General features: G+C 37.1%; 1 protein-coding gene across 2 annotated transcripts in view; it reads left to right on the top strand.

Annotated features, from left to right (window-relative positions):
• Positions 1–311: 311 nt before the first annotated feature.
• Positions 312–8,692, top strand: part of LOC145688447 (uncharacterized) — a 97,060-nt gene continuing 88,679 nt past the window's right edge. Inside the window, exon 1 of one of the 2 annotated variants that reach the window (XM_081762682.1) lies at positions 312–441. The gene's annotated coding sequence lies outside the window, so the exon portion shown is untranslated. The remainder of the gene's footprint in view (positions 442–8,692) is intronic. The other variant, XM_081762683.1, reaches the window with a different exon arrangement.

Raw genomic sequence — 8,692 nt, 5'->3', positions numbered from 1 at the left:
AATCTTCGCAAAGATTGCTGCGCGTAACGAAGAAATCAATTATAAAATGCTATAGCCATTGTCGCAAGCTAAAACTCTGGTTTTGCTATCCGTTGATTTAAATCCTATCGGAAAGAGGCCCTGAGAATTTTGATGTCTTTTGCTTCTGTATGGATAAGTCCTTTCAACTTCTTTCATATAATCTTATTTGGTAATGATTTATTTTATTAATATAGTTGCAAATAAGTGCTTCTGTCTGTTTCGTCTTGATAAGAAGCAAAAATTTGGTAATATTTCGGCATATGCAATAATATTAAAGTGGTACACATGATTATATATTCTGACCAGCTGGCTACATTGAACTGGTTTGTTTATGTTTTGTGGTTCAAATGTCATAAGCATGTGGATGCGACAGGAGTGGTACTACACGAGGTTGCTACAAAAACAGTCTATATAGAGAAGGTAAATCATGTTGTATTAAAATGCTTTGTTAGAGCTAATATTAAATCTTAGATAATTATTACTCAATTGACATGGCAGGGTGGCAAGGGAATAATAGGCGTATATCTAGATAAATCTAGAAGCAAGGGATTTCATAACTAGTTGATGAATAGAAATTATTACTTATGTGCTGGTAAAGTTTTGCACACCACATTTGGAAAGTTCACAGGTAAAATTCAATACTCTACATGAAAAGATAGACAGACGCATTAATGTATATACGTAGGAATTAGTAACCGATGACATGAATGAACTATCGTGCTTCGTGTAATATTTTATAATGCCCAAAAGTTGTAAATGCAAACTATGCCTAAGTACTCTATTTCTATAGACTTCCTTCATACTCGTATCATGCCATTTTAATTCTTGGGTTTAGGGAACAACAGAACTGAGAGAGGGAACATTGTATATACAACTCATGTTCTGTCTTCGTATTAGAGAGTGCAAATGGGTATCTGCTTTGCAGTGCAACACTTATGATGGGGAGAAACAGACACAGCACAACGTCTGGGCAGCGGCAGCTGGTCATTATTCGTCACGAAAAGAGGGATTCCAATAGGTTTAGTATTGCTAGTCTCTTGAAAATACCTCGAAATACAGTTGCTGACATCATATGACGTTAGAAGAACGAAGACAGGATAGAATCCATGAGGCAGAGAGGTCGCCCTAGCAAACTGGTAGTCGAATGAACGAGACATGCTGTGATTATGAGAAAAGTGAAGAAAGTATCCAAATAAACATTGCAGCGGAATTGTTGCAAGAGTTACTAGTGTAACATCGTAAGAAGTGCTTTAAGACGAATAAAATAAGTGAGTGCATATGACAGATGACTGTATTATATACGATTTTCCACTGGCTGTTTATTTCTGCGTAGTGTACAGGAGCTATATTTTATATTTACAAGTGGAACGTTTTTAGTATGAAGCCATGACAAATGCTATTGAAACTCGTATCATTGCCAAAACCCAATTGTTTTCACTACCCTCGCATTCGCGTATGCCCATCGTCACTGATTCACCTGGTCACTTCGGGCGCACCCTCCCGCTGTCGCGCTGGTCCATCTGCTTCGCCCCGCCCTAACTCGTTTAGGTAGAATTCTTAAATTTAGTGAATACCTAGCGTAGTTTGGTTTATGTTTTACGCACTGTAGTTTCTATGCTATATTTTATATCATTTGGGCGCCGCTGTATTTTTCTACGCAAATCGCAGAAGAATTTTAATTTTTCAACTATTACTTCTGGTAGCCTCCTTGAACTTTTTCTGTGCTAAATAGGGTTAACGTCATGTCGCTCAGCGCAGATCTTTTGGAGATCAATAAGAAGGAAAACGATTATCTCGAGTGGTGTGCCAAAACATTACCTGCACGATTACCGTACTTATTACAGAATACTGTTTGGTGCAGTACTTACACCAACCAAGTTATTCAGATCTGTAAGAAAAATATTTACAATTGTTTGTGCGATGAGGTTGTAGGTACCCTTGATCATCTATTTGAATGTGTTTTTGGTCGTACGTATGGTCTTTTAGGTTTCGTGTAGAAGAACGATAAATTTCGAGAAAGCATTTTATTCAGGCTTAACAACTCAAGATGTATTACTACGCAAAAGTAGGTTGGTACCTCAATGAGCTTCGGGGATACTGTGGGGTGCCTACAAGGGCGCTGATTTCTCTAAATTTGGGGGGCCCATTCATGTGCAGAAGGCATATATGAGGATTTTAATACAAATTGCATTCAAATTATGCCAAATATTGTATATTCCTAAATAAAATTAGGGGGCCCACATGAGCTTTGGAGGGGCCGGCCCCTTGGCGCCCTTGGGTACCTAATTTATGCATTTTTAAATATTTTGAAATGTATGTCTCTAAAATATTGCAAAGAATGTTACTGATTCCCACCAGACTCTTTAAGTAAGGTAAATATGTTATTATTATTATTATTAATTTTGAAATTTTTCTTCCTCATAGGATAGACCCTGATGTCGAAATCCATAAGGGTCTCTTTATTTATAACGTCATCAAAAATATATTTTTTAATATTTGGTTTGCTATGCTAGATATTGAGATAGAGGTTTTATTATATTACTCAGTTGCATGTGTTCTTTACACTGTTATGAAGAACATTCGATACTGAAGTAGTCCTTGTATACAAATTATACTGTGGTACTCACTTAGCCCATAGAGATACATCATACGCAACTGCAGAACGCCTATTTGATTGTCTATTAAGGTACATATAGTAGTTTTCTAAAATTTGTTCTCTTTATAGGAAAGACCCAAAAGTACAAATCAATTTAGGTCTCTATTTTTATGACGGTCATAAAATATATAATTTCTTGTATCTCGGTTGCTATATTAGATATTGACAGGGAATTTTCACTCTTTTACACAACTCAATGAACGCTTGGAACTGCTCGAAGAAAACTTAGAACTGAACTGATCTTTCGATCAAAATTGTACTAAGGTACTCACTTAACTTAACCCACAGGGTACCATCTTATTTAATTTTTTGTTGGACATCAACAATTGTTTCCGAAGCTCTAACATCTAATACGATTTTATTTCACGGTATCCCTCTACCCGCTAAATCTGCTGGTTGGAAGTTTTGAGTAAACGTATATTTGTTACACTCTTTAAACATGTGATGGTATATTGTCAAAAGCTTTTAAAATTTAATCTTGACAGACCCCATTATATGCTGAAATTCCGTGGAGATACCTAATTTCAAAATATGTAAGAATACAGAAATTAGGTACTCACCTACTTTTGCGTAGTAATACATTTTGAAGTTGTTAAGTCTGAATAAATACTTTTTCGAAATTTATCGTTCTTCTACCCGAAACCCAAAAGTCGTTACCTGACTTCTGTTCTTTTTCAACATCATTCAGTAACCTTTCTCCAGAAATCAGGGTTGGCAAAAACCACGGTTTTTATTGAAAAAAAAATAACAAAAAACCCGGTTTTTTGGTTTAGATAATTTGCTCTATGTATTTATATTACATATGGACCGAGTGTTATTATGCAACAACGGGGTTATGCTGGAAGAGGTCACATAAGCTAAAAGCCCAATCCAAACCACTTCTCGGATTACATTCGAGAAAAACTGTTCTCCATTTGGACTCGAAACTGAGACTAATTGGCAACAAATGCGATGAGTCTGCCGACTCTTTCACAAAAGACTCCTGATAAAAATACGTTGTACTGATCTTTACATACTTGTTAATATAATTGTCAAGAGTAATTCCAGGTGAACAAAAAGTAAACAGTTGCACAAGTGAAAACCACTATACAGAATTATATATAAATCGGGAAATTCCCGCCTTAGCCATTGGGAAAATCTTGCTATTTACTTTAAATGCAAAGCAATAATGAGAAAATCCCGGTATTGCTTTGAATGTAAGATTTTAAGGTCAAGGTATCATAATCAGTACGCTAAAACTGAGGTATTAAATTACAAATTTAGTATGTAGATATCATTCATTAAAATTAAAACCAAGGCAATGTTGGAAGCTACGCAGGCAGTCGGTAAATTTTGCCAATTTCTATCAATATATTTAAAGCAACCTTGGCTTCTTTACATGAAACAAACATTCAGGCAAGTAGAAATATATAATTTGGTTTCGTTTCGTGTGTTTAGGTTTAAAATCCTTACGTAATACCGAGGTAAGAAGAAGACTTTCGCTTGAACCGCGCTACTTGGTTTACTCTTGAAAGCTAAGGGTTGTGGCTCGACTAAGAATTGAACATGGGACGCCTTGATTGAAAGGTGTGAAAAGCAGATGAAACTTTTTTTGGTTTAAACTGAAGAAAAAAAACGCTGGTTTAAACCACCTTGGCTTAAACCAGCCAACCCTGCCAGAAATTAATTTATTTTTTCGGTATGTGCCTTTTTCCATATCAGTACATCATGGCACATGTAACTGGAAAGCTATAAGAGTTATAGTTAAGTTTCTACTAATTAATGGATAATCCTATACAAAATAAAAGAAAATCCATATTAAATTGTATTATAAATTGAGTAGTACCATAAGGAGGAATTGCATAGTCTTAGTTTTCAATCTTATAATAAGATCATTGAATGAAATATTCCAGTTTGAGAAGCTTTTTCTTCATGAGGAAGATAACCTATATGTTGACTGAAATATTCCTCCTTTCATAATGAGGATGAAAAAATGTTTTCATTTAATTCTTTGTTTTAACAATGTCGTAGCCTACTAAGACATCTTGAACTCTGAGACCCTCCCCCTTTTTTATCACTATTAGTAGTGTTAGGAAAAGAGAAATGCTGTATTCCTACATTAGATAGTGATACACGGTGGTAGATCACTTACCTGTGATGTGTAGGGTTCCTGGTTCGAACCCCGGCCAAGTAATTTCGTGGTGGACAGGTCTCGGGGTATTCCCGTGTCCTCCTACATTCTCATTCCATCAGTTCTTCCATCATCGTACACTTGATTTAATGATTGCCTCCCTTAGTCTAAAGGACATAATGGTGTCACGTTAAACTGAAAGGTTTCATTCTCTACATTAGAAAGTAAGTTACTGAGGAAAGGTTAAGCGTCAGACAAGAATCAGAAGTTTATGAACAACACAAGTAAATTAGTTTTCTTGTGTAAAATATATACAGTACTACCAGGCAATTCGGAAGCAATCCTCCGTTTGCGCATGTGCGAGAAATGGCCGGGAAGGGATACGTCTGTCCTGTGGCTGTGCAGTGGTTCAGTAAACTGTGAGCAGTGGAAGGAGAAGGTAATGTTGCAGTTCACTCTTCCGTTATAACAGTGGAGAAAAGAACGCTTCAATAGAAGACTCGCCAAATGTAAAGTGCGTTCGGGGATACGATTTCTGAGTGCGGAAATACTTTCGGCAGCTGCGATTTATCGCGAACAGTGTGGTGTTTACGGATCAAACTTGATGAGTCAAGGTGCCGTACGTGAATGGCATCGCATGTTTAAAGGTGAACGAATTGACAAACGCGATGTGGCAAGATGTTTTTTATCATCCTCCCTATAGCCTAGATTCGGCAAAGAGCGATTACCACTTCTTCCAGCACCTATGAAACAGCGGCATGCGTCGCGCCGCTTCCACAACGTTGTCAACGGGTGTCTTCATTCCCAAGTGAGAGATTTCTTTTCTTTTCTTTCTTTTTTTCTCAGAAGGAATTTCAAACCCTCTAAAATGTTATGACAAGTGCCTCAATTTGAATAGTGAATATGTTGAAGAAAACTAATGTAATGTTATACTCTTCTAACCAGACTGCGTTTTTCCATATTGCTCGCTTATTTTAAATTGTTCTGCTAACATACAATCATCAACATTTCCAGGGTTCTGAATTAAGTCTTAAACTGTATTAATAATAAAAAGTAGTTAGTCCTGATTCAAATGGATAGCACCAAAATGGAAATAATGATTAGTTAAATTTGGAGACACAACTAAAAATAATTGTTCAGTGATAAGAATACGGGTAAAGGCGGACTTATCAGGGTTACTTTTATTCAGTTTTTTTTTTTTTTCTGAAAGGTTTCTGCTTAATTCCATGCAAGGAATCAATTGGAATAGGTCCCAGTTTCTGAATGTGATCCTATTAAGGTCAAAGGTCAGAAAGTCCTACCTCCGGTGGACTTTTGTGTACGCATTCCTGCCCTTCGCATTGGATCCGATTCGTTGGTTGGTTGATTTGGAGTTTAGCGTCCCGTTGAGCACCGTGCCTACATGAGACTGGAATTACAGTTTTACGTGGGATCCAAGCCACATAAGCTTCCACTGGGAATCGAATCCGGGTCTCCCGCATTAAAGGAGCGCAACCTAATCATGTAGGCACAAGGGAGTTCATTGATGGTCTCGAAGCTGAACTCCAAATTTGCCTTAGATCGTTTGCATTGCATCTTCAGTCGCCTCTAGAAATTACCCCCAAAATAATCTCAAAAAGTTGTTTCATCTCCAAATCTCAATTCGAAATTATAAACTGTCATCTTTTTAGGTTGACTTTGCAATACACGCCCCAGTTAGTATCATTTCTTTAGTTTATCTTCACTGAAATATTCTTCTTCATGAGCACTAGCTGTTATTTTATATACCTGATTTATTGCTCATGAAGAAGAATATTTATGTACAAGAGAAATTTTATGGAAAACTACTGGAAGTAAGAAAGGTAATCAACGAGGTATAGTTCCACAGACTACGTTAATTTCCTGAAAATGCAGGTATATATGCTGAGGGAGGCAATAAGTTTTTACAAAGAACGTTCACAATTGCGTAATTTTTGGGTACGTTTGGAATAAGTTCTTCTTAACCCAATGTAATCTTTATACTTCACTTTCTGTCATAACTCAGGGTGAATCAATTCAACTCTATCCTATGGTAATCGTGAATAATGTTGTTGTCAATCCGGCCTCTATCATGATTGACGTATCATTAACAATACTATAATTAAACTTGAAGATTCTTGTTTACTTCATCACCATGCCTCTTCGTGGTCAAGTGACTGGTGAGCATGGTCCCTAGTTAAATTCTTGGTAGGAATAGATTGCCATGGATTCAAATCCAGGTGATGATTCGAATCTCTGAACATGAGTCCCGCTTTCAATGGAGTACAGATGTCAGCTTTCCCTTCCTTATTTGAGTCTAAGACCATCAGAGTTACATAGGTGAGATTAATTTGCTGCGGCCCACGTGCTTACTTGGTGGCTAGTGCACGCTACCTTAGTGAACAGCGTTCCGGCTTCAATTCTCAGCGGTAGAGCATTGAAATTCGAAGATATTACGGTGATTCGGATTCCACCTTAAACTATAGGTCTACATTGGTTGATTAGAGTTTAGATTTTCTTTCAGCAGCGAGGCTGTGTGAGGCGTGGACCTATAGCTTAATGTGGAATCTGAATCACATAAGCTCCCACCGAGAATCTAACCCGGTTCACCTGCGCCAAAGACGCGTACAGTATCCATATAGCTATGAGGAGGCTCTATAGGTCCACGTCTCAGATAGCCCTAGTGCTGAAAAGAGGTACTAAACTTCAGTGAATAAGCAAGCAACTGATGTTTTGTGATTATATTTGGAACCAGTAATTGCAGAAAATATAGATCCATTTTTTTAACGGAGATTGTTTCTTTTCTGTTTTAGTGTGTTCAATACTTGCTAAGAGCAGTTTATTTCTACTATAGAACTAAGAAGAATCTAATTTCATTATGGAATAGTATTTCCGATAACATATGCAAATCATTTTGTCAATTTATCCGTGAAATTACGTGCTCCCTTTTCATGTTTATTTATTTACTAGCATATATTACCTGCTTCGCTGAGTTGAAATAAATAATTTAAATGCACATTTTTGTATGTTGTATAGCTGAATTTGGATCTATGTTGCATCGTATCACAGTTCATCTTGCTGAACCCGAAAATTATGGATTCCACACAAATATTGCTCATTTTAATGTATGCCACCCTCCTCATTCCCCAAGTGTCGGGGCTGAAAATCGAATTAAACAGCATCAGAAGTGTCACTGTTCATCTCGGCGACCGCAAGGACTATAGATTCAACACCAATATCGGCCATATTTGATCATATATATATATTTCCGCCTCCCCCATGTTGCGGGCCATGGCATCGGAACTGTCACCTTTCATCTCAGCGCCCCTCAAAAAATGTGGATTCAGCACTAATATCTGTCATTTTCGATGATTTCTAAATATCTCTTCCTCCCACTCCCCAAGTTACGGGTTTTAATTTGGATTTAAACGGGATCGAAAGTATCACTGTTCATCTAAGCGACCCGGATCACTTATAAAAATAGTCGAAAGTGACCGATATCAAAACATACTTTAGTAATAATAAAAAGTGACTGATTAAAAAGTAATCTATTTTCACAAATGAGACTGATTTTGTACAGTTATTTTAAATAACTTGTAGTTTGATGTTATTTTGTATTTCTAATATAGGTCAAAAGTATTAATATAAATTAATTTTATAGAGAAGACTAGCGTTTGGCTCCGCCCCCAGACCCCTGGATTTGCTCGGCCTACGGCCTCGCATTTCTTATCTATCGGCCTTTGCATCAACATTAAATTTCGTGAACTTGCTCCTCATATTTCCTGAATTTGCCTATCCGGGGGCTTCGCCCCACACACTGTCTTTGCTCGGCCTACGGCCTCCCACCTCTTGAATCCACAATTATATCGTTTCTTTTCCTATTATCAACTATCTAATAGTTAAGATTT

The sequence above is a fragment of the Thermobia domestica genome, chromosome 6 (assembly GCF_964235325.1).
Source record: "Thermobia domestica chromosome 6, izTheDome1.hap1.1, whole genome shotgun sequence".
Classification (NCBI taxonomy): Eukaryota; Metazoa; Arthropoda; class Insecta; order Zygentoma; family Lepismatidae; genus Thermobia; species Thermobia domestica.
Note: the sequence above shows the minus strand (reverse complement) of the source record. Positions and strands in the feature narration are given on the sequence as shown.